At 42.9% G+C, this 26,875-nt stretch overlaps 1 protein-coding gene across 4 annotated transcripts in view; it reads left to right on the forward strand.

Annotated features, from left to right (window-relative positions):
- The window catches only part of astn1 (astrotactin 1), a 4,064,875-nt gene that overhangs the window by 190,414 nt on the left and 3,847,586 nt on the right, over window positions 1-26,875 (forward strand). The gene's annotated exons all lie outside the window — the stretch shown is intronic.

Below are 26,875 nucleotides of genomic sequence, written 5' to 3' on the forward strand. Positions count from 1 at the left end.
ATGTGTAGGGTAGGTGGATTGGCCACGCTAAATTGCCCCTTAATTGGAAAAAATGAATTGCGTACACTAAATTTATATTTAAAAAAAGATTATTATTATAGTTTTCCATGCCAACTTGTCTCAATCACAATTTGTCCGTGGTTTCCATTTGTGAAGTGTATATTTGTCATATTTGAATCTTTCTATGTTCTTCCTGCAGAAATTTAACTCTACTCATTCTACAAATAATTAATCTCGCTACATAATTCTGCCTGCTTACTTACTTAAACATATGTGCTGATACAGCGTGCATGTCCCATCCTGTTGTCCTTTTCTTCTTTTTGCTGCCAATTTGCTTTACACTTGCCTGAATACTTTTTAATCTCGTGGGAAGGTCTGGGCCTTTTAATTCGATCACTGTGATCTTCAATCGTTTTATTTTACTTTTATCCACATGCACCATTTTTTTCCCACATTGTCTTGAAATCGTTTTTGTTCTATTTTTAGTATGCCTGCCAGCTATTCCTCCTTCGAGTTTTCTTTGTTGTTCCAAAACTTGCCAACCGATAAGCTTAAGCCTTTTTTTCTGATGTTAGCTTCATTGCAACTTAAAATCTACCAATTAAATCATCGCCTGAACTCAAGTGGTTCAGTATTGTTGGAAATTATGGGCGCAATGATCCCATCCTGGGACTAAGCCTCGTGGCGGGGTTAGAACTTGGAGTAGTTCACACTACGGAGGCCGATGGGGACACGCGGCAAATCTTCTGGACCTTACCTCATTAATTATCCATCTAGGTGATTTGTGTCATATTCCATGGTGGGACAGGCCCGATGACACGCAGTCTGCCATCCTATCCAGGTACCATCTTGAAAGGGCATCCAACATCACTCACCCACTACTGAAGAACAAAGGTGGACGCCCTGAAAATGAAGATGATCTCTGGGTGCACTCTGAGGCTGGAAGATGGACCTCCTGAGAAAGAAGATGGATCTCCAGGAATCTTTTGAGGATGGAAGGTGGTCCCTCTCCAGGACATCAACCAGGAAGGTCCAACCTCCGATGCCCCCCCCGACTACAATAATTTTCTGGGATCCAGGATTTATGGCTCCCTCCATTCTGCAGTCCAGAGGCAGCCCAGGCATTGTCTAGATGAGTTCCACATCAGCATGCAACGTTTGCCAAATGAGTTTTGCACCGGTGTATTTTCCTGCTAGTGCGGCAGAGAATCGGGCATGGGTAGGCGTGACTTCATCGGATTCCCATTGGCGGGATGCAATTGAGTTTCATGCAGGTCTTCAGCGTGTTTCTGATCCACTGTGGCGGGCACCAACAGAAGACCCTGTGGGAAATTCACACCGACGTGAAACCTATTTTTGGGCCTCCCACCAAATTCCTCTTCCCCACCAGCCATTGAACCCACCGATGGGAGCTTGAGAGAGTTTCTATGGTTAGTTTAGTTTTCTCACTGATGTTGTTCTCCTTGCCTGATGGAGCTAACTCTGGTGAGGTACAGTCTGCAAAAATATTATCCAAAAGTCCACTCGATGTCTGAAAGGTGAAAATGATCGTCAGAAGACGACTAAACAGTGAGAGGCATCACAAATAAACCTAATCTTACCCACAATCTCTTTTTTATATATTTGAACTGGATGAAAAATTAGAATCCCTTTTTAAAATGCACCCCTGTCGACATTTGTTATTCCGTTCCTCAGAATCAGCTGCAACTATTCATTCAGTGCATCGCCCTATCCATTCATTACCTCACAACCTTTTGCTCTACCTTATGCCATATGTGGTCAACGAGGTGCTCCCTCCTCCTACTCTTGCACAGTGGTTTCACTCTTTATTAATGAGGCATTTTTATGGGTATTAAAAATAGCAACTGGGTGATTCTATATTCTGGATTCCAAGAAAACAACACCAATTATAATAGCAGTAACAACACGTTGAATGTTATACCTGCACACCTTTCTCTCAACTGCACTCCCAAATTCTCTGTTGCACTTGCTTATCTAGTTATACTTTCCCCTTCTATTTGAATGAAACCTGGAATATGGAGGAAAATTTAGTGTGAAAAATGTTTGCTGCTAAAAATACGGGGTCTATTTTTATACCTTATTACTGAGTCGACCAGTATGAAAATTTCATGTCTGCTAATTATGACCAGCAGTCTCTGGTCTACAATTTAATGTCTTCCTTCAGGCTTTCTTTCGTTCAGTAATTCGATTATTATGTGATATTATTCAACACAATACAAGGAGGTGTTTCAGCAATGGGGTCAGAGCACAATTGAGAGAGTTTAGGACTTCTGTATCCCAGTTGAAGGCTTAATAGACCTCTATATAAGCACAATAAGAAGTCTTACAACGCCAGGTTAAAGTCCCTTCATCACCTAACGACGGAGCTGTGCCCCGAAAGCTCGTGATTCCAAATAAACTTGTTGGACTTTAACCTGTGTTGTAAGACTTCTTACTGTGCCCACCCCAGTTCAACACGGGCATCTCCACATCATCATCGACACAAGCTGAACAATTATTTTTATACAGGACTTTGCATCATTTTCTTCCGAGATAGCTTGGACAATATCCATTCAGGGGCTTTATTAATTTAGCATGTTGCAAGGCTTAATATTATAGTATCTGGAATGTATGGGATGAGTAGGATTTTATAGAATGTTCATGTGGCTGTTCCGCACGATCTCAGTCAAAATTCATTTATATAAAAGGTAATGTTTCTGATAGGTTATCAGAGGAGTTCCACAGGATATCAATAGGGATTGTTCATGAACAGGCAGAATCTCTTATTGAATGTCCCGGAGGTTTAATATGATTCGCATTTGGAAGGTTGATACATTTTTTTAATGTTGGTTTTTGATAAACTAGATATCAAAGTTTGAGGTCACGTACCAACTGACTCAAGAACAGCTTCTTCCCTACTGCCATCAGACTTTTGAATGGACTTACCTCGTATTAAGTTGATCTTTTCTCTTGCTGTAACTGTAACATTATATTCTGCAGTCTCTCCTTCCTTCCCTATGTATGGTATGCATTGTCAAGCATGCAAGAAACAATACTTTTCACTGTATAATAATACATGTGACAATAATAAATCAAATCAAAAAATATTTTACAATTGCCAATGTGATTATACTAATGTTTGTTCTGTTTGATCAAATTTCGCTGTTTTCAAAGGCGCTAGCTCAATCAAATTAAATGTGTCCACACCTTTGTTATATGAACAGAAGGAGAAATTAGCTAGGATTGTGTGAAGCATTCGTCTGCTAACATGGCCCATTGTACCTGTGTGCTTCTCAATAACGTCTCAGGGAAAGGAGTGAGTTTATTTGTCGAGAAGATTTAAAGGGGGATTTTTCCAATCCCATGATGAACTTTAGACAGACGGTTTGGGTAGAAATTTAGATTCCTGTCAGAGGTGGACTGGAGGTGAGCGTGTCAGGTTGCCAGCATGTTCCCGCTTCTATGGTATTTTTGTCCAAGGGACTTGGGGAGGGAGTGGATCTGCAAACCAGTTGGCTTGGGGGCTCTACCAAGGACAAAACACGGTCTGGGAATAGGGAAGCGGCATTCTGGTGGCAGACCGGTACCCCCAACCGTGCACCCACCAAGGCTGGAGGGCCACAGAAAGGGCCATTCAAGCAATACAATGATAGCTTGGCAGCTGTGGCCTCTTTTGTTTGAAAATTTCTTACCTTGTCCAGAAAGTCCCTCTGTTCTGAGGGCCAAGGTCAGGCTCCCCGCTTCTCCCTCTCCACATCTCTCTCTCTCTTACATGCATTTGCAGCTCGCACCTTGGATGGAGGGGTAGCCGATAAGTCAGAGCTGGAGGGTCTCCTTTTAGCCCTCCAATCTCTGGATCCTGTCCACCATCTTGAATTGCATAAGGGCATGTTTCCCAGGCCATTAATTTCCCATCCCTATAAAGGTCAGACCGGTGGATCTGACACCGGTGTGTCACAGGCTGGGATCTAAAAATTTCCTGATGTCAGGGTTCCTGACTCCCAAAACAAAATTTCAGTCTATGACGTGAGGAAAACTGCCAACCTTTCTTTAACAAACCAGCCTCCACAGCCACTCAAGCATTTTGGAAAATGCAATGTGTTCGGTTGTAATTATTTAAGAAGCAGCACTTCAGTTCCTGAGATTTGCAAACTGGATTTTTCTTTTCCTTTTGGCAACACTGCTGGGAAATAGTTTTAACTCATCCCTAATTGGCATCAGGGCATCAAGAGCCAACAACCTAATGTTGGATTGGAGTCACATGGAGCTTTCCTCTTTCTGAAAGACTTTAGTAAACTATTTGGACAGGAAGTAGTTGAGCATATACAAATAGAGAATAGTTGGGATACTGGGTAGTGTGGATTTTCATGATTATTTTATGGTAAGAACTCAAGTGACCAAATTTAGTAAATTCTGTTGCACTACTTTTGACGTTTAGATTTGAACTCTTAATCTATGGGTGCCAGTCCAGTACAGTGAGGAACAAAAAAACCCCTCTATTTGTATAGACTGTAATGTGGATTCAATTCATCTCGGTATAATGAAGTTCTGGTGTCCTTCAAAGAAGTCTATACACGCATTTCTCATATAATTGACGAGGATTTATTTCCGATATTTTGTATTGTTAATGCTCTTTGGAATCAAATATTTATAATGTAAAATATTTATAGCAATTCTTTCTATCTCTGCTGCCTTTTTTTTGGCCTTCCATGATTTTTTATTCATGGAAAGTTTGCACATGATCTCAGTTTGGTGGAGAGACATCATGGGCATTTAACGTTTCAGAAATTCTGCAAATGCTATTCTTTCCTGTGTTCTGCGTCTTTATTTAATTGAATTACATAGAACCTACAGCATAGAGACGGCCCATTCGACCCAACTTAAGACTCAGATTTTTTTCCCCCAGAACGGGTGTGCAGAGTCGGGGCATTTCCAGAGTTGGGTAGCGGTGGGCTGAAATGGAAGTCAGGACAGGCAATCCCAGAATGAATGAGCTGGGTTCAAAGGTGGGCTAGGCACAAGGCCTGCCTCTGTGTTCCGGCACTGTGTTTAAATGAAAAAAAGATCAAATAAAACTAAAATAAACCCTCCAATCTTCACCCCTAACCCTGCACACACTCTTCGCCACATCCATGCTAACCTATGCCAGCCCATTTTCCCCATCCATCCACATGGCCCCTCATACCCCTGTGCCAACCTAGTGCCCACACTACCCCACCCGCCCACACTACCCAGTATCCCAACTATTCTCTATTTGTATATGCTCAAATACAATTAATTGGCATCACCTGTTTCTCTTAATTGTAACAATGTATTTGACATTAACAAAGCTCAACAATGTAATTAATGTAATTAATAAGACATTGACAGCTGCATGTGCAATTTGCACATGCGTGAACACCAACCTGACTCCAGTCCTGCCTCCACGAAGGTGGGAAATGTGGGGTTTTGGGGGTGGGACTTCGAAAATTCAGCCATTTGCAGGATTTTCGCCACAACAAAAAGCCCCTCCATCGTGGCCAAAATCTAGGCCTAAATAGAATCATAGAATTAACACTGCAGAAGGAGGCCATTCGGCCCATCGCGTCTGCACCGGCCCTTGGAAAGAGCACTCCATTTAAGCCCACACTGCCAACCTATCCCCATAACCCAGTAACCCCACCTAACCTTTTGGGACACTAAGAACAATTTAGTATGGCCAATCCACCTAACCTGCACATCTTTGAACTGTGGGAGGAAACTGGAGCACCTGGAGGAAACCCACGCAGACACAAGGAGAACGTGCAGACTCTGCACAGACAGTGACCCAAGCCGGGAATCGAACCTGGGACCCTGGAGCTGCGAAGCAACTGTGTTAACCACTGTGCTACCGTGCTGTCAATGTTTAGTATAAAAGTTTGTGCTCTACATATACCGGCTCCGAGTCAACTTCAACCAACCCTATCATCATCCCTGCTTCCTTTTGTACATACCCAGCTTCCCCTTAAATGCGCGAATGCAATTTACCTCAACTACTTCCTGTCGTACCAAATTCCACATTTTGACTACTTTCTCGGTAAAGTTCCTCCTGAATTTCCTATTGGAATTATTAGGGACTACCTTGCATTTATATTTATGACACCTCCTGTTGGACTCTTAGAGAAGAGGAAGCATCGTCTTTAAGTCTAATCTATCAAAGCCCTTCATAATTTTGAAGAAATGGGAACTCAAGGACCAGAGTAGGTTATTTAGCCCCTCAATTCTGTTCTGCAATTCAATGAAATAATGGATGATCTGTGACCTAACTTAATCTACCCCTCTTTATCCCATATCCCTCAACACCTTCGGCTCACAAAAATCTAGCAATCTCAGTTTTAAATTAACAATTGATCGAGCATAAATTGCCAGCTGAAGCAAATTCCAAACTTCTACTGCTCGTTGTGTGTCAGGATGTTGTTGTTCCTAAATGTTATGGCTCTAATTGTTCAAATGCATCCTGTAATCCAAGGCTCACCAATTAGAGTAAATTATTTCTCCCAATCTATCCTCTCTGTTCACCACATCTTGATAACTTTGAAAAAAATCAACTTTAATTTTCCAAATTCCAGGGAATACAATCCTGGTTTTTATTTTAAATCATAATTTAGTAGACAATTTGGACAATGCTGCATTCCCTCCAAGGCCACTTAATTCCTCCTAATGTGTGGTGCCCAGAACTGTCCCATTAGTGTCATTCATTATCCTCTTCTTTCCAAGAGAAAACAATCCTAACCTTTTCAGTTTTATATTTCCCTGATAGTTCTAACCATTCACTTCTTGCATCATCCTTGTGAATGATTTTTGTACCTTTTTCAGGTGTCTCTACATCCTTCGTGTAATAAAGAGAATAGAACCTTGCGCAGTAATCTAAGTGTGATCTAACCAATGTTCTATGTAAGTTTAACATCTGTGCTTTTCTCTGCTTGATGTACTTCTGAGCATGTGGTTTAGTTGGTGCTGCATTTAATATGGACATTTTGTCACAAGCATGGACATTTATAAATATGTGCCTTATAATTCAGTGAAATAAAATTTATAATGGGGAGAAACATTCCAAAGTGCAATATATTGTAAGTGTAATATGATTTGGGAAAAATCATATTGATTTACAGACTGCATATTGTATTGAGTAGATCTGATTTGTGACCCTGAAAGAAAATCCACAGTGAATTTTGGATCATTCTCCAAATTATAACTGGCTACGTTGGCAGATTTCAATATTGCATAAACTTATGGGCAAATAAATGTAGATCAAATATTAATAAGGATTCAAACTGGCAGAAAACCTGATTCCATTCCAAAATCTAATTAAATGAGAGAAGAACCAACTAGCAACTGGAAGATTTCCCCTGTGGAGAGCTTCTAAGTTTAGCTTCTTTTAAAATGAATTTGCTTAATATTCCTAAAGGATGTGGTGATGGAGTCCTGACAATTTCTAGGAACACAGGAACAGGACTAGGCCATTTAGTCCCTTGAGCCTATTCTGCTATTCAAGGAGATTGTAGCTGATCTGTGATCTAACTCCACAAACCTGCCATTGCCCCATATCCCTTAATACCTTTGGTTAACAAACATCTATCAATCTCTGATTTAGTATGCACAATTGAGCTACCACCCTTGTACATGAAAGTTTTCCGAACTTCACTTCTGAAAGGTCTGGCTCTAATTGTTAGATATATAACCTCACCCTAAAGCGCTCAATGAGAGGAAACTGTTTATCTATATTGAAAACCTCTATCAAATCATTCTGAATCTTCTAAATTCCTGAGAAAACAACCAGTTCTGGTGTAATCTCTATAGGCAATTTAACCCCAGCTATCATTCTGGTAAATACGTGCAGCATTCCTTCCACAACCACTGTGTGTTTCTTAAGATGTGATCCTCAGAACTGCTTTGGAGAGCTATATTGTAACTTCTATCCCCATGTAATTTTAGTAGTACAATGTGAGCTATTGTAGTTCTTTAGATAAAGGCCGCCATTCTGTGAGCCTTTTTGTTTGGCTTATGGTATCTGTTCGTAACATTTTAATGATTAATGTACCGAGACCTTATTTAAGTCCAAAGTAGATGACCTCCCATCTTCCTGTATTGAAATCCATTCACACTTTTTGCCAATTTACTTAATTTATCAACATCTCTATGTGACTTTGTGCATTTATCTATGCTGCTGACAATGTCACCTATGTCATTGACTGAGGGTGGCATGGTGGCCCAGTGGTTACCACAGCAGTCTACAGTGCCGAGGACCCAGGTTCGATCCTGGCCTTGGGTCACTGTCTGTGTGGAGTTTGCACATTCTCCCTGTGTCTGTGTGGGTTTCACCCCCACAACCCAAAGATGTGCAGGTTAGGTGGATTGGCTACACTAAATTGCCCCTTAATTGGAAATAAAAACTGGGTACTCTAAATTATTTAAAAAAACCTTTGTGTCATTGACAAAAGTGGGTAAGTGACTTTTGAGCCCATTATATACATTGCAGATGAGTAAGGTGAAGCACCAACAGACACCTTATAAGACATTTCTAGTTACAACCTACCATTAAAGTACCTGCCTTTATCTCTATTCTTTGTCTCTTTTAACTCAACCAGTCAGTCAATAATTTGCCTTTGGTTCCATAATTCTTGATTTTAGCTAGCAACCACTTATTAAATTCCCTTCAGAAAGTCTTGAAGTAACACCTATAGACATTCCCCTGTCTACTACTATAGTGATTTCTGTAAAAAATGTAATTGGATTCTTCCAGCTTAATTTCGACTTTTACAAATCCATGTTACTTCTCTGATCTACTGAAAATGTTCAAGTCACTTTTTCCTTATTTATAGACTGCAGCCATTTCTTGACAACAAATCACAGGCTTATAGTATAGGCAGGCATGGTAGCACAGTGCCGGGTTCGATTCCCGGCTTGGGTCACTATCTATGCGGAGTCTACACGTTCTTCCCGTGTCTGTGTAGGTTTTCTCCAGGTGCTCTAGTTTCCTCCCACAAGTCCCAAAAGACGAGCTTGTTAGTTGAATTGGACATTCTGAATTCTCCCTCAGTGTACCCGAACAGGCGCAGGAGTGTGGCAACTAAGGGATTTTCACAGTAACTTCACTGACATGTTAATGTAAGCCTACTTGTGACACTAATAAAGATTATTATAATTCCTTTTTACCCTCACATTTCTCAAATAGCAGAATCACAATGTAATTTTCCAATGTAAAGGAATGCCTACCAAGATTACAGAACATTACTGATACCCTATCTAGAATCTTTAATGTTCTCACCTACTTCCTTTAAATCCCTGGGCAGCAAACCATCTTGTCACTGGATTTGTCACTCTCTAATGTCACTATTTTCTTCACTATTGTTATTTTTCTTCTGTTGGTTCCAGTGAGCCAACATCCCTGGTTCAATATTAATTGTCTTGGGAAGTCTGAATACAGCTCCTCCACCTCTCTTTAATAGGTTGCTGTCATTGCCTTTCACCTTTGCATGATTCACTGGGTGAGAAGGATCTTCCTGCTTCCTTATTGCGGGAGAAGATGCACACAATGAGAAAGAACGGTATGGAGCAGTATGACTGCCTAAACCATATATTCAATGGATGCTGAGAAGGTCAAATTTAAGAGGAATCTTACACTCTGCATTACAGAAGGATATGAATATTTAAGACATGGGGGCAGCCTGGTAGCACAGTGGTTAGCACTGTTGCTTCACAGCTCCAGGAACCCGGGATCAATTCCCGGCTTGGGTCACTGTCTGTGCAGAGTCTGCACTTTCTCCCTGTGTCTGCATGGGTTTTCTCCGGGTACTCCGGTTTCCTCCCACAGTCTGAACAGACGTGCTACCAGGTGTATTAGACATTTGGAATTCTCCCTCAGTGTACCCAAACAAGGGCCGTAGTGTGGCAACTCAGGGATTTTCACTGTAACTTCATTGCAATTGTGCCACGCATAATGATTATTATTATTATGGAAGACATAGGACCAGGGAGTCTCAAAGTGATGGTAGGTTGAGCATCAAAAGAAAAATTTGGTCAAGCAAGCATGGACTCAAATACTGTCAGTCACACCTTGATAAAGGGCAAAAGTCTGCAATGAGAATCAGTGGATCAGTAATCTTGTCAATGATTTGTCCCCGACAATGCTGCACACTGGTTCCAATGAACTATGAGTGGAAGTCTTTACAAATCATTGTAGTCTGAGTCGTTACAGCAGCTGAATTTCCTTGTTATCAGCAGAGGAAACATTAAGGTCAATTCTCTCACTGGGCCTGTGATGGAAGTCAGTATTGGAGTGAAGGTTTCATAGGATCCAGAGCATGAATACAGAGACATGGGTTGAGAGTATCTACAAGGTCTGTCACATCACTGCCGTGAATGACCGTGTTAAAGAGTGTTCTTTGAAAGGTAATTGCAAAAGCATGTCTGTAGTTGTTTTGTGATTCAGAGTGTAAAAAATCTATCCATGTTTCAAACAGAAAATCAATTTTGTTTTACCATTTTCAAGGCTGAAGCAGCCTTAATGTGATTTAATTAGTTAGAACATCCTCTGTGTCAGATAAGAGAGGAGTCCCTCCCTTTTTTCTGTTTCTCCATTCCGCCCTCCACACACATACATGTGCACAAAATATCAGGAATGAACAGATCTTCCATTTTCATCTCACAACATTTATCACGTCTACCTCCCATTTTACAAATTTCTCTCTCGGGTAGAGCAAGATGAGGAGCCTCTTATTGAGAAGACATTTTTGCAAAATTGTTGGCATACTCCAGTGATTTTCAGTCTCAGAATTAATAGATGGAAAATTGCAGAGGATCATGTGTGATGTGTGCAATGACTTGATTTGTCCTCACAGTGTGTGAGGCTTCTTGTTAGCAGCTTGCAGTTGTATCTTGTTTATACTGAGTGGCTCCAATTCAGACTCTGCCAGCCTCATGTCTCTGCATGTGAGTGCGTATGTTATGCGTGAACGCATGTGTGTGCACCCGTGTATGTGCATGCAAATAACATGTGTTACAAGCACTTGATCGTTAGATTTCATGGGGTTTAAATTCCTTAGCATTGGAATATAGGATCATGCTGTGCAATTGAGTGGCACGGTAGCACTATTGCTTCACAGTGCCAAGGACCACAGTTTGATTTCCAGCGCTGTGAAGCAACAGTGTTAACCACTGTTCTACCATCACTGTCTGTGCGGAATCTGCATGTTCTCCCCGTGTCTGCGTGGGTTTCCTCCGGGTGCTTCGGTTTCCTCCCACAATTCCCGAAAGACATGCCTGTTGGGTGAATTGGACATTTTGAATTCTCCCTCAGCGTACCCGAACAGGTGCCTGAATGTGGCGACTAGGGGCTTTTCACAGTAACTTCATGGCAGTGTTAATGCAAGCCTACTTGTGACTGGCACCCATTGAAACCATGCAGCCAGCATGCCCTCTTTTGCTACCTGCTTAGCTCAAATGAATTCAGTGTCTGGCAGCACAGGCGACATTGGTGATTGTCTGACCACATGAGTGGCTCGTACTTCTTAAAAGTTATTCAAACTGCTTAAAGCTAGATTGAACCTCTTAAAGTGCAGGTGCATTGTGGCTGAGAATCATCCAGGAAGTGACTCTGACCTGGGAACCATTGAAGAATCGCTCAGCTTTGGCGAGAGTTATCTTCAAAGTTTTCAGAAACTGCACTAGAGATTTTGGTGGAGGAGGAGGAAAGGGCAGAGGTGTTCTATATCCACATGGGGTAGTGAGACCTTCCAGACACATTCAGAATCCAGGACGTGGATAATCATGGAGATTGATCTCAGGAGTGAAGCCCCAAGGACCTGATTGCAGTGTTATGAAGAACCCATTGTCCTCCCAAAGCAGTTAATGCATCGTCAAATGACATATAGCAACATAGAAAATAGGAACAGGAGGAGGCCATTCGGCCCTTCGAACCTGCTCCGCCATTCATTATAATCATGGCTGATCATCCAACTCAATAGCCTGATCTTGCCTTCCCCCATATCCTACCAACTGCACAACTAGCCTCAGGCAATGGTCAACTCAGCACATCCCGCTATTCATCTAGAAACATTTTCTCTCAATCAGGACTCTTACCTAACTTTGATATAATTCATCACACATTCATCGGTTTCACACACTGCCAGCTACTCGATCATGGCAGCCACAGCATCAGAACAGATTGCAACTCACTCCCTCTTGCAGGATAAGGTGATACGCAACTCGATAATGCAGAAGATAACCGTGGGCAACAGGAATGCTTGCATGGTGTGGTCCACAGGACATTGCTGGCTATAGTAGGACACCCATTGTTGAGGCCACGGGCAGCAGTGGGGTTAAAATCATTGATGGTGGTGGCGTTTTCATTGCTAATTGTCCTTTTCGCACCCCAACTCCTGCTTATCCCATTCTCCAGATTTAAAAGCTGCTGATGGCATCAGCATGCACTTCCTATTTTCCCTTGATCCTGTACTATGATGTTACCCTTGATTTTCTTCCCCTTTCAGATACCTATAAAGTGCAAACTGGCTGGCCAGTGCAGATATACCAAGGGAAGGGTGATGTTGAAGATATACCATCGATCAATTCCACATTTTCAGTCACCATTTCAGATACAGACACTGAAAAGAATTTAGAGGATAGCATAGTGGCAGAATCTGCATTTGGTGGGACAGTGGGCACAAGCAGCCTGCCAGTGAGAGCAGGGGCAAGATTAATTCAGGTGCCAGCTTGTCAGAGGACATTGCACACTAGTTCAGCTGCAGAGAACTCAGATGAGGATTTCACTGGGACAGCCTGCAGAAGAACACTGTTGGGTATTCACAACAAAATGCTTGATGCAATTAGGAAGCCTGCCAGGAAGCCTACAGTCAATGTCAAACAGCACAGATGAGTCTGACAGCGACTTGGCACAGGGTTTTGTGCAGAGCTTGGAGCTCATCCTTTCCAAAGCGGAAGCGTTGGCCAACTCAGTTCGGACTTGTGGAAGCAAATCATAATACAGCATCTGATGACGGATGTCTCCGCTTGCCTTGCAGCACAAGCAACGGCCACCCAATGTCTTGACTGCGGCGGTGGAAGCTTAGTCTGCTGTCAAGCAAGGCCAGCTTGCTGCCTTACAAATTCAGAATGCTTCTAGCCTGCCTTTGAATTACACTGTGTGAGGGGTATGAATGTCACAGCAGTCCTCCAGCAGATTATGAGGGTTGCTGAGGCACCGCTGTGGGAGTGTCTCCATGGAGAACGAACCATCTGTTCTCTCTAACAAGACAGCATTGTCTTCCCAAACCTGTCACTCAGCTGAGCATTCAGGTCCCAGAGCTGCTTCCAAGTCACCCTCCAAGATCATTTGCGTCTTCTCCACTAAAAGTCAGCAGCTCTTTTACCAACCATGTGAGGTAGCACTGTGTCGGAACCCTAAGGGCAGGCAAAGGCACGTGGCAGACAGACACAAAGGGAATGTACAAGGATGATTATTGACTCTTGTAGGCGATACAGTATGACAAGATTGGGTTTAGACTTTACTTTGGAGTATTTCTTTTGTGTGATGTTTATTTTCTCATTGTGACTAAGCTGAATGTTATGATGGTCAGTGACAACGGAAAGGTGGGGGAACGCCTGATGAATGAGGAATTGACGTTTTGGTTCCTGGAGGGCAGCACAGTGGTTAGCACCGCTGCCTCACAGTGTCAGGAACCCAGGTTCAATTCTGGCCTTGGGTAACTGTCTGTGAGGAGTTTGCACATTCCCCCAGTGTCTGCGTGGGTTTTCTCCGGGTGCTCCAGTCTCCTCCCACAGTCCAAAGATAAACAGGTTAGGTGAATTGACCATGATAAAATGGCCCCTTAGTGTCCAGGGATGTGCAGGTTAGAGGTTATGGGGATAGGGCGGGGGTGTGGGCCTAGGTAGAGTGCTCTTTCAGAGGGTCAGTGACACTCAATGGGTCAACTGGCCTCTTTCTGCACTGTAGGGATTCTATGATGGTGCCATTCTTGGGCAAGTTCTTCCATGGAAATCACTGTCTTGGCTGCCTTCACTCTTATTTCTCTTCACCCTCCTGTTGTTATCCATCCTTATCCATTTCATGCCCCTGACCTGCTCGTCATATAGCTGTCGGTGAGGACTATCCCATCATGATAAAGATATTGTGCAATGGACCACCAAGAATCTTGACACCTACTCTGCTGAGTACTGGTCTTATCCAGACAGTGAATCAATTGTTTCAGCATGCTGGTGTTCTGCACTGTTGCATTTTAGGTGGCACCATGGTTTTCAGTGGATGCATGCTGCTCAGTGTGTATGGATGCGGACAGGAGTCATCAACCATGTTGTCAGTGAATAGTCCTTGTCATCCATTGGCCACTCTTTAGGTGTCCATTGTGATCAATGTAGGAATTTAGACCATAAGGCAGAGGAGCAAAATTACGCCTCTCGGCTCATCGAGTCTGCTCCGCCATTCAATCATGGCTGATATTTCTCTCATACCCATTCTCCTGCCTTCTTCACATAACCCCTGATCCCCCTTTTAATCAAGAAGCTATCTACCTCTATATTAAAGACACTCAGTGATTTGACTTCCACAGCCTTCTGTGGCAAAGAGTTCCACAGATTTACCACCCTCTGGCTGAAGACATTTCTCCACATCTCCGTTTGAAAGGATCGCCCCTTTAGTCTGAGTTTGTGCCCTCTGCTTCCAGTTTTTCCTACAAGTGGAAACATCCTCCCTACGTCCACTCTATCCAGGCCTCGCAGTATCCTGTAAGTTTCAATAACATCCCCACTCATTCTTCTCAGCTTCAAAGAGTACAGATCCAGAGTCCTCAACTGTTCCTCATATGGCAAGCTATTCATTCCAGGGGTCATTCTTGTGAACCTCCTCTGAACCCTTTCCAAGGCCAACACATCCTTCCTTAGTTATGGGGCCCAAAACTGCTCATCATACTCCAAATGGGGTCTGACCAGAGCCTTATACAGCCTCAGAAGTACATCCCTGCTTTTGAATTCTAGCCCTCTCGACATGAATGTTAACATTGCATTTGCCTTCCGAACTGCCAATTGAACTTGCACGTTAACCTAAAGAGAATCTTGAAGAAGGACTCCCAATTTCTTTGTGCTTCTGATTTCCAAAGCATTTCTCCATTGAGAAAATAGTCGATGCCTCCATTCTTCCTTCCAAAGTGCATAACTTCACACTTTTCCACATTGTATTCCATCTGCCACTTCTTTGCCCACTCTCCTAGGCTGTCCAAGTTCTTCTGCAGCCTCCCTGCTTCCTCAATACTACCTGTCCCTCAAGATAACTTTGTATCATCTGCAAACTTAGCAACAGTGCCTTCAGTTCCTTCTTCCAGATCGTTAGTGTATATTGTGAAAAGTTGTGGTCCCAGCACTGACCCCTGAGGCACACCACCAGTCACCGGCTGCCATCCTGAAAAATCTCCCTTTATTCCCACTCTCTGGCTTCTGCCAGTCTGCCAATTCTCTATCCATGCCAGGATCTTACCCTTAATACCATGGGCTCTTCACTTATCTAACGGTCTCCATGCGGCACCTTCTCAAAGGTCTTCTGGAAATCTAAATAAATTACGTCTACTGGTTTTCCTTTATCTAACTTCCTTGTTACCTCTTCAAAGAACTCTAACAGATTTGTCAGACGTGACCTCCCCTTGACGAAGCCATGATGACTCAGTCCTATTTTATCATGCACTTCCAAGTACTCCGCGATCTCATCTTTAATAATGGACTCTAAAATGACCAAAGTCAGGCTAACCGACCTATAATTTCCCATCTTCTGCCTCCCTCCCTTCTTAAACAGGGGTGTTACATTAGCCCCTTTCCAGTCCTCTGGAACACTCCTTGCCTCCAGTGATTCCTGAAAGATCACCCCCAATGCCTCCACAATCTCTTCACCTATCCCCTTTAGAGCCCTGGCATGTAATCCATCCGGTCCAGGTGATTTGCACACCTTCAAACCTTTCAGTTTCCCCAGAAACTTCTCCTTAGTGATGGCCACTACACTCACCTGTGCCCCCTGAGTCTCCTGAAGCTTTGGCATCCCACTGGTGTCTTCCACCATGAAGAAAGATGCAAAGTAACTATTAGTTCCTCCAGCCTCATTTTCCAATGTCTATTTTTGCCTTTCTCTTACCTTTTATATATTGAAAAAAATCTCTTCCTATCTTCCTTTATAATATTAGCTAGCTTACACTCATATTTCACCTTCTCCCCCCCTTATTGCATTTTTAGTTGTCCTCTGCTCACTTTTAAAGACTTTCCAATCCACTGAGTTTCCACTAATCTCTGCCACTTTATATGCTTTTTTTTTTGCTTTGATGCCGTCCTTGATTTCCCTCGTCAGCCAAGGGTGCCTCATCCTCCCCTAAGCATGCTTCCTCCTCCTTGGGGTGAATGTCTATTGTGCCTCCCGAATAACCCCCAAAACCTCTGCCATTGCTGTTCCACTGCCTTCCTTGCTAGGCTCCCCTTCCAATCAACTCTGGCCAGCTCCTCCCTCATGTCTTTGTAGTTACCCTTATTGAATTGTAATACTGTTGCATCTGATTGCAGCTTCTCCCACTCAAACTGCAGGGTAAATTCTAAATTCTATCATATTGTGGTCACTGCTCGCTAAGGGTTCCTTCCCCTTAAGTTGCCTCATTAAGTCTGCCTCATTACGCATTACCAAACCTAGAATTGCCTGTTCCCTAGTAGGCTCTGTCACAAGCTGCTCCAAAAAAAACATCTCTTGGACTTTCCACAAATTCTTTTTCATTGGGATTCACGACCAACCTGATTTTCCCAGTCCACCTGCAGATTGAAGTCCCCCATGATTATTGTAATATTGCCTTTTTTACATGCTTTTTCTATCTCCTGATATATTTACTGCCCTACATACTGACTACTGCTTGGGGGGCTGTACATGACTCCCATCAGGATCTTTTTATCTTTGTGATTCCTCAACTCTACCTACACAGATCCTATGCCTCCAGATCTTATATCGCTTTTTGTTATCGATTTGCTAACTTCATTCCTTACGAACAATGCAACCCCACCCCCTTTGCCCATCTGCCTGTCCTTTTGATAGGACACATATCCTTGGATATTCAGATCCCAGCCCTGACCCCGCTTGCAGCCATGTCTCTGTGATGCCCACAACATCGTACCGGCCAATTTCAATGTGTGCAACAAGCTCATTTTCCTTGTTCCACATACAGTCAATTATATACAAGAAAAGAGACAAGAAAAGATGGAGTCCATAACAGTACATCATAGGGTTAACCTGTCAGGTGACTTCTTTGGCCAAGTGGACAGCATCAGTCCCCAACCGGCTCCTCCACCAATGAGGGACTGTTGTTGTCAACAGCGAGAGTTGCCTCAAGGACTTGACCAGTTCCCTCAGGGGTCATAGGCGGGGCCACTACAGCACTGTCCGGTTCTCTCGGTTCCCACTCTGTCACAGGGGCACTGGTGATGCCAAATGGGTCCACCTGCTCAGTCCTTGGGATTGTGGCCTCTTGCTCTGTATATGGTCTACATGCTTCTGTCTGCAAGTCCACCATGTATGAGGCCAGACCAGACTTTGCAACAATTCTGCTAGGTAATCACAGTGGGTGAGCTGCAAAGTTTCTTACGTAGACAAGGTCGCCTATTTTAAATGACCTGTTTCTTTTTACCGAACTGTACTGTTTCTTTTTGGAGGCCTGCCGTGCCTCCACCCTCCCTCCAAATTGTGGAAAACTAGGTCTACCTGAGTCCAGAGGCAATGACCCATTAGTAGCTCTCTGGAGATATTCCAGTGGCAGAATGGAGGGTAGTATTATACGATAGAAAAAGGTTATCCTACTTTAGGCGTGACGGTCTGTTGGGTTGTTTCTTCATTGCAGACTTGAACGTCTGAGCTTCTCCCTCTGCTAATCCATTCAAGGTGGGGTGGTAAGGAGCTGTTCGAATGTGGTGGATGTTGTTTATTTTGATGCTGAAATTCTTCTCCGGTAAATGCAGTGCCATTGTTGGACGCCAACACCTCGGGATGCCATGAATAGTGAAGATGCAATCCAGGGTGTCAATAATGGCTGCTGAAGTTGTCGTCCCCATCTCCTGAACATCCGACCACTTGGAGTGGGAATCCAGTAGTATCAGGGACATTCTTCCCAGGAAAGGGCCTGCAAAATCAATGTGGAACCTCACCCATGGCCAACCAGGCAATTCTCATGGATGCAGGTGGGCTACGGGCAGCAAGGTATGCTGTACGTGAAAGAAATCACACTGCACTAGGTGCTCAATATCGTTTTCAATGATGGGCCACAATATGTAGCCACTGGCTAACATTTTCATCTTCGTTTGGGTAGGGTATGCACTGTGTAACTCCAGCAACACTGGCTCTCTTGCTGGGGGTGATGCCACCACCTGGGAACCTCCGTCCTCACAACGGAGTTCATCTTTTTTGTTGAGTAAGGGCCTAAGCTGATCTGACCTATCATGGTGCCATCCCGTTAGGACCATTCACTTCACCTTTGAAAGGACTGGATCGTGTTGAGTCCAGTTCTTGATGTGAGCAGATGAGGCTGGCAGGGTGTCCAGAAAGGTTAATTCTCGGACAATCTCTGATGGGGCAGGGAGTGATGTCAGATTTTGGGAAAGCGGGACAGCGACATTTGATAGCTGTGTCAATGACAATGCTGGAAAATGTGGTTATAGGCCACCCACAACAAAGCCCACTGCTCTACCCTGGCGAAAGCGATCAGAGGAATAGTTTTTTCCTTGAGAAGGAGTCCCAGCAGTGGACTGTGGTCTGTTATAAAGGTGAAATGTTGGCCGTACACGTACTGATAAAGGAATTTCTTGACACTGTAAATTACAGTGAGGCCTTCTTTTTCAATCTATGCATACTTCCGTTCTGTATTGGAGAGAGTTCGGGAGGCAAAGGCGATGGGCCTCTCTGAGTCGTCCTCCATCCAATGGGACAGGCCAGCACCTATGCCATAAGGCAAAACGTTGCAAGTCAAGATGACTTGTTTGCTTGGATCAAAATGGACCAACACCAAGATGGTGTCATGTGAGAGTATCCTTAAGAAATGGGTGTTTATAAATGGGTGTGTATATAAATATCTGTAGTGAGAGTACCTTCATTTTAGGCTGTTTGCTGCAGTGTGTGTTTTAGTTTCATTTTCAGCGTTGGAGCTGAAGCCAGACCAAGCAGGTGTACTGCTGTTCTCTCTGCCATCAAAAGACTATCTCTTGATCATTTGGTGAATTCAGAATTATAAATGTTTTCAGTAGTGTCTTACACCTGATGTGCTTCTGTTAAAGGTTTTGTCTTTAAGTCGTATGGATGTTAAAAGGAAAGCTTAAAGGATTACTTAGTGTTGTAGTCTTTGGGGGTTGTATTTGAATTGATGGTTGTTAAGATGTTCACTGCATGTTTTAAACAAGGTTAACTTGAGTTCATAGAATAAACATTGTTTTGCTTTAAAAAATACTTTTCCCTTTCTGCTCTACCACAACTGTAGAGTGGGCCGTGTGCTCCCCATAACACAATCTATTGAAATATGTGGGTCAGGTGGACTCCATGATACACTTTGGGGTTCTCTAAACCCTGGCCCATAACAAATTGGGGGCTCTAGGGGGATAAAAGTCTATCTATCAGATTTGCTTAGTGAACGTAAAGACAGTGAGGGGTGAGCATGTTGTGGTTGCTTTTCAGGTGTGATATTCTAGTTTAAGTGGGGAGTGCGTTGTGGACAATGGCTCTTCCAGAGGCTCCGAAGTTTTGGGGGATGGAGACGGTCACACGCAGTACCTTACAGACAGAGACTAAAAGCAGACTGTTAGATTTGGCAAAAACATTGCAGTTAACATTACCTGACAAAATGCGAAAAGTTGAGGTAATTATGGTGGTGGCTAAGCATTTAACGTTGCCTGGGATACAGTTTGACTCATTGGAAATGTCAAAAATTCAGTTGCAAATTAAACAAATGGAACATGAGAAAGAATTAAAGCAGCTTGAATACGAAAGAGATAGAGAGGAAAAAGAAAGAGAAAGGGAGATACTGATCAGGGAAAAAGATAAAGAGAGAGAGTTTGAACTTCAGAAAATGGCCATGAAACATGATAGTCAGTTAAAATTGGCAGGCGTAAAGGGAAACGTACAGTTGGATGATAGTGATGAGGATCGTGAAAAAGAGCATCAAAGTCGAAGGCTTGGTGGGGATCTATTTAAATATGTCCATGCATTGCCAAAGTTTGATGAGAAGGAGGTAGAAGCCTTTTTCATTTCATTTGAAAAGGTAGCTAAACAAATGAAATGGCCACAGGATATGTGGGTATTACTGATTCAAACAAAATTGGTAGGTAGGGCTAGTGAAGTATTTGCACCACTACAGGAGGAGGTATCTGGGACATACGAGCAGGTTAAAAAAATCCATCATTAGTCCCAATGAACTAGTGCCTGAAGCCTACAGACAAACGTTTCGAAATTTAAGGAAAGAATTTGGTCAAACATACATGGAGTTTGAAAGGATCAAACAGGGTAATTTTGATAGGTGGATAAGGGCTTTGAAAATAGACCAAACGTATGAAGCTCTCAGGGAAATTATACTTTTGGAGGAGTTTAAAAATTCAATTCCTGATGTAGTGAGAACTCATGTGGAAGAGCAGAGGGTTAAAATTGCGAGGTTAGCAGCAGAAATGGCAGATGATTATGAATTAGTTCATAAATCAAAGCTTGGTTTCCGACATCAGTTTCAGCCTGTGAGGGATAGAAACTGGGGACATGAGAAATACTCAAGTGGTAAAGATAAAGGTGATCTGATGGTAGATAATAAGGAGAATGTACCTCAGACTAAAAAAGAAATCCAGGAGGGTGGAAGAGACATGAAAAATATCAAATGTTTTCACTGTAATAAACTAGGCCATGTAAAGTCACAGTGTTGGTGGTTGAAGAAAAGCACTGGGAAGGCTGATGTGGTAAAACAGGATAAGATAGTGGGGTTTGGTAAAGTGCTAAAGGAAAGCCCAAGTGAAGCGAAGCAGGTGCAAAAGATTGTACAGCCTGATCAAGAGGTGATTGATAAGGAGGTGCCAAATCTCTTTGAAGAATTTACTTGTGTGGGTAAAGTTTACTCATGTGTATCAGGAGGAGCAGGTAAAGAAGTCACAATTTTAAGAGATACGGGAGCTAGTCAATCTTTAATGGTAAGAGATGAGGAGTTATGTAGTCTGGGAAGAATGTTGCCAGAAAAGGTGGTAATATGTGGATTTCAGGGTGAGAGGAGTAGTGTTCCATTGTATAAGGTAAGGTTGGAAAGTCCAGTGAAGAGTGGTGAAGTGGTAATAGGAGTAATAGAGAAACTATCTTGTCCAGGAATACAGTTTATCGTGGGTAATGATATAGCTGGATCGCAGGTGGGAGTGAACCTACTGTGGTTGATAAGCCAGTGGAAAATCAGACAGCTGAAGTGTTGAAGGATGAATATCCTGGGACTTTTCTGGATTGTGTAGTAACAAGGTCGCAAAGTCACAGGTTAAGACAAGAGGAGAAATCAAAGAGTGACGATGAAGTTGAAGTGCAATTATCAGAAATGATTTTTGATCAGATGGTTGAAAAAGAACAAGAACTGGTGGAGGATGAGGTGGATATTGTTAGTTCAGGAAAATTGGTGGAGTTACAACAGAAAGATATAGAAATACAATGGATGTATCAGAAAGTATATACATAGTAGGAATCTGACTGTATACCAGAGTGTTATTATCTTAAAAGTGATGTCTTGATGAGAAAATGGAGACCTGTACATATGCAGGCGGATGAAAAGTGGGCAGAGGTTCATCGAATAGTATTGCCGGTAAGGTATAGAAAGGAGGTGTTGCGAGTTGCACATGTGGTACCAGTGGGAGGTCATTTGGGAATAAGGAAAACTCAAGCTAAAATCCAAAATAATTTTTATTGGCCTGGACTACATAAAGATGTAGTTAAATTTTGTCAATCATGTCACACATGTCAAGTGATAGGGAAACCTCAAGCAGTGATGAAACCAGCGCCCTTAATACCCATTCGAGCATTTGAGGGACCTTTTACATGGGTCTTAATTGATTGCGTAGGACCGCTTCCTAAAACGAAAAGCGGGAATCAATATCTTTTGACTAGAATGGTGTGTCTACTAGGTTTCCAGAGGCCATTCCAGTACGTAAAATGACAGCTAAAAAGATTGTGGTGGAGTTACTTAAATTCTTTACTAGATATGGACTACCCACAGAAATACAATCGGATCAAGGATCAAATTTTACCCGAAGGTTATTCAAAGAAGTTCTGGATAGCTTAGGAATAAAACAATATAAATCAACTGCGTACCATCCAGACTCGTAGGGAGAGTTAGAAAGGTGGCATCTGACATTAAAGAAAATGTTGAGGGCTTATTGTCACGATTATCCAGAGGATTGGAATAAAGGAATTCCATTCGTACTGTTTGCAATTAGGGATGCACCTAATGAATCAACCAAATTTAGTCCTTTTGAACTAATTTTTGGTTATGAGGTAAAAGGACCACTTAAATTGATTGAGGAAAAATTGGTGAGTGAGAAATCGGAAATTACAATTATTGGATTACGTGTCAAATTTTAGGGAACGATTAAATAGAGCAGGTGAATTGGCTAGACAACATTTGGAAGTTGCACAAAATGTGATGAAACGGGTCGCGGACAAGAAATCCAAAGTTCGTAGTTTTGCCTGTGGAGATTAAGTTTTAGTATTGTTACCAGTGGTAGGTGAGCCTTTAAAAGCTAGGTTTTGCGGACCTTATCAGATTGAAAGGAAATTAAGTGAGGTGAATTATGTGGTAAAAACACCAGATAGAAGGAAGACTCACGGAGTGTGTCATGTGAATATGCTTAAAAGGTACTTTGAAAGGGAAGGAGAGAAAAAGGAGACGTTTTAATGGTTCCAACCCAAAGTGACAAAACAAATCCAAATGACTGTGAATTTGACATACCTCAACTTCAATTGAAAAATGAAGATGTTCTTAAAAATGGGATAAGTTGTTGAGTTACCTTCCAGAGGAAAAACGGACTGACCTGAAAGAGTTATTGATATCATATGGGCAAGTTTGTGGAGATAAATTTGGAAGTACTAAAATGGCTATATATGATGTAGATGTGGGAAATGCTGTTCCAATCAAACAACATCCATATAGACTTAACCCTTTAAAATTGGCACAGGTTAACAAAGAGATTGAGAGTATGCTTAAAAATGGCATAATTGAAGTGGGTTTCAGCCAATGGAGCTCACCCATAGTGATGGTACCAAAACCAGACGGTACCCAACGGTGTGCGTGGACTATAGAAAGGTTAATGCAGTTAAAAGAACGGACTCTTATCCTATCCCACGTTTGGAGGATTGCATTGAGAAAGTGGGACAATCTGCTTTTATTTCTAAACTGGATTTACTTATAGGTTATCGGCAGGTACCTTTATCCGAAAGGGCGAAGGAGATTTCAGCTTTTGTGACTACAGATGTTATATACCAATTCAAAGTTATGCCATTATGGCATGAAAAACGCCCCAGCCACATTTCAACTGTTAACTAACAAAGTTGTTTCAGGATTACCCAATTGTGCGGTATACATCGACGATCTGGTAATTTTCAGTCAGACATGGATAGAAGATTTAAAACATCTGATGGAATTATTCGATCGACTTCAGGAGGCAGGTTTTGTGATAAACCTAGCCAAAAGTGAATTTGGAAAAGCCCAAGTCGCTTTCTTTGGCCATACAATCGGACAGGGTTGAATGGTCACACGGGATGTGAAATCAACAGTTATTGAGGAGTTTCCGATACCCTCAAGCTGAAGGGAAATAATGCCATTTCTTGGCATAAGTGGATTTGATCGCAAACGTTTTGTAGCATGATTGCTCCATTGATGGACTTACTGAAGAAACGTCAAAAATTTCTGTGGACAGCGGACTTTTAACAGGCATTTGATGGCCTGAAGACTGTGACAACCAATGCTCCTGTGTTGGAGAATTACAAGGGACTCTATGATCAGATTGAACTAAAGTATCTGACTTTAAAGAGAAATGTCGAGGCGTAGAGAAATGGATGGATCGTGCAGAGACCTTCTTGTTCAAAGAGACTGTCAATTGAGAAAGATTTCAGTTGGCGGAAGAAAAACGAAAAAAAAAGGACTATATTGTTATACCTGTTTGCGTGTGTTGTTTTTTGAAACGAAAAAGTATATTTACTGTGTGCATTTCTTAAAGGATAGTGAAAAGGTGAAAAATGAAACCATCTTGAAGTTGATGGGGTTTTTTTTGTTTCTTGGGGGGGGGGAAGTGTCATGTGAGAGTACCTTTAAGAAATGGGTGTTTACTACTACAGTGATGTCAGAGAGTGGGTGGAGCTGGGCTGTCTGTCAGCTTTTTACTTTCGTTTTAGGCTGTTTGCTGCAGGGTGTGTTTTAGTTTAATTTTCAGTGTTGGAGCTGAAACCAGACCAAGCAGGTGTACTGCTGTTCTCTCTGCCATCAAAAGACTATCTCTTGATCATTTGGGGAATTCAGAATTCTAAATGTTTTCAGCAGTGACTTTAACCTGTTGTGCTTCTGTTAAAAGTTTTGTTTTTAAGTCGTATGGATGTTAAAATGAAAGTTTAAAGGATCACTTAGTGTTGTAGTCTTTGGGGGTTGTATTTGAATTGATGGTTGCTAAGATGTTCACTGTATGTTTTAAACAAGGTTAACTTGAGTTCATTGAATAAATATTGTTTTGCTTTAAAAAATACTTTTCCCTTTCTGCTCTACCACACCTGTAGAGTGGCCATGTGCTCCCCATACCACAATCTATTAAAAGTTGTGGGTCAGGTGAACTCCATGTTCCACTTTGGAGTTCTCTAAACCCTGGCCCATAACAAAGGACCAACAAGCTGGACAACTGTAGGGTCTGTTTAATGTGGTGAAAAGCCTGTTTTTGTGGATCTTTCCAATGCCAGCACTGGTGCTTCTTGAAGAGGAGGTGAAGTGGCTCCAACGTAGTTGCCAAATTGGGGATGAACCGACCATAATAGTTTACCATCCCTAAAAATGGGTTTAGCTCTGTGACATTCTGTGGTGCCCCTTGTCCTTGAGAGGGTGTAGGCTTTTTGAATACTCTTTGAAACCTATAATGTGACCTCACTGGCCTGGAATGTCCACTTCTCTTGCTTCAATCTGATGCCAGTGTCTCTGAATCTTCTCAGAACTTATTCCAAGCTGGCTAGGTCCGCTTCGTGTGATGTTCTTGTCACCAAAATGTCATCTCGGTAGATCGCAACCATTGGGATGCTTTGGATCATATTTTCCCTTGTCCATTGGAATATTGCACAGGCCGAAGACATACAAAAAGGTAACTGGTGTATTGAAAAAGGCCTTTGTGCATATTAATTGTTGCATACCTCTGGGGATCCTCATAAGTTCCAAATATAAATAGGCGTGCCTTAAGTTAAGTTTTATGTATGTGAGGGCCTCCGCCAATTTCACGTAAAGGTCTTCTATCTGGGGGAATAGGATATTTGTCAGTTCAGCTGCTTGATTAATTGTAAGCTTGCAGTCCCTGCAGATTCTGATGGAACGGTTTGGTTTTAAAACAGGGTCAATGGGGGCTACCCACTTAGAAAACTGCATGTATTTTATAACCCCAAATTCTTCCAACTGAGCCACAACCTTTTGGTGCAAAGCATAAGGGAAGGGCCTCGCCTGAAAGTCGTAGTGTGGATTCAGGGTTGATGCAACTCTTGACCTTTAATCCTCTAATTCGGCATAGCTTATTCTTTATAATCCTGGAAAGCGCTGTTGAATATCTTGAAAATTTCTAGCCAGTCAGCTTGGTTTGGCGCATCCAATCTTACCCCATAAGACTTGGCCATTGTCTTCCCATGGAAATCATGAGTAATTGGGCTTCCTGTTGCCGAAATGCTACTGGCGTCGTGGGTGTTCACAAAACTTTCAAGGTCTCCCCTGTATATGTCGCCAACTTGGTAGTTGTACTGTATAAGCTCAAATGCTGAACTCCTCCTCGAAGGTATTTCAAAGTTTGTTGACCCACCATCATGGCAGCGCCCCTGTGTCGACTCCATGCTTAATGTTCGACCGTTGAACATGAGGATTATTTGTATTGAAACTGTTTTGCTTACTTTTACCATATTTAACCATCAAATTTATTGTGCGGGATTCTCTGAACCTCTGTGCCGGAATCATGCTCGGCACGGGGGCGGAGAATGGGGCGTCAGACCTGCGATCGGGTCTGATGCCATTCCGCGCGGAGAATTCCGCAGTCGCGTGCGTGCAGTCGACGCAGCACCGGTCGGAGGCCATTGAAAGAGGCCCCCGCGCCAATTCTCAGCTGGCTGAGTTCCCGCCAGCGTCGTTCCCTCATGATTTCACCTGGCGGGCACTCGGAGTGGTGGCTGCAGACACAGACCACGGCTGCCCTGGTGGGGGATCCATCACCGGGGGGAGGGGCTCCAGGACAGCCAGGGTTCCGATCGGGGGCCACCGATCAGTGGGCACGCGCGATCTGGGAGGGGGGGAGGCCTATATTGTTGGGGCCGGCTTGCTGTGTGGGTCCGCCATGTTGCGCGGACTAGCGGCCGGGAGTGCAGGGCCCCGTATTGGCAGCTGGAGCTGCGTGGAGCACTCCATGGCCCTGCAAGCCCCTTGCAAAACAATGAATCACTCTAGACTTTCTCCAGGAAAGTCTAGAGTGATTCACGCCCGCTTTCTTGCGGGCGTGGGCACATAGCCCCATTGTCAGAGAATTCCATCCCTGATTCTTCATCGGAGTTCTTCACTTTGTTCACTGGAATCATTTTGCTGTTCTTTTTAACCTTGGTGCAGCAACGTGTCTGAAT

The sequence above is a fragment of the Scyliorhinus torazame genome, chromosome 7, assembly GCF_047496885.1.
Source record: "Scyliorhinus torazame isolate Kashiwa2021f chromosome 7, sScyTor2.1, whole genome shotgun sequence".
Taxonomy (NCBI): Eukaryota; Metazoa; Chordata; class Chondrichthyes; order Carcharhiniformes; family Scyliorhinidae; genus Scyliorhinus; species Scyliorhinus torazame.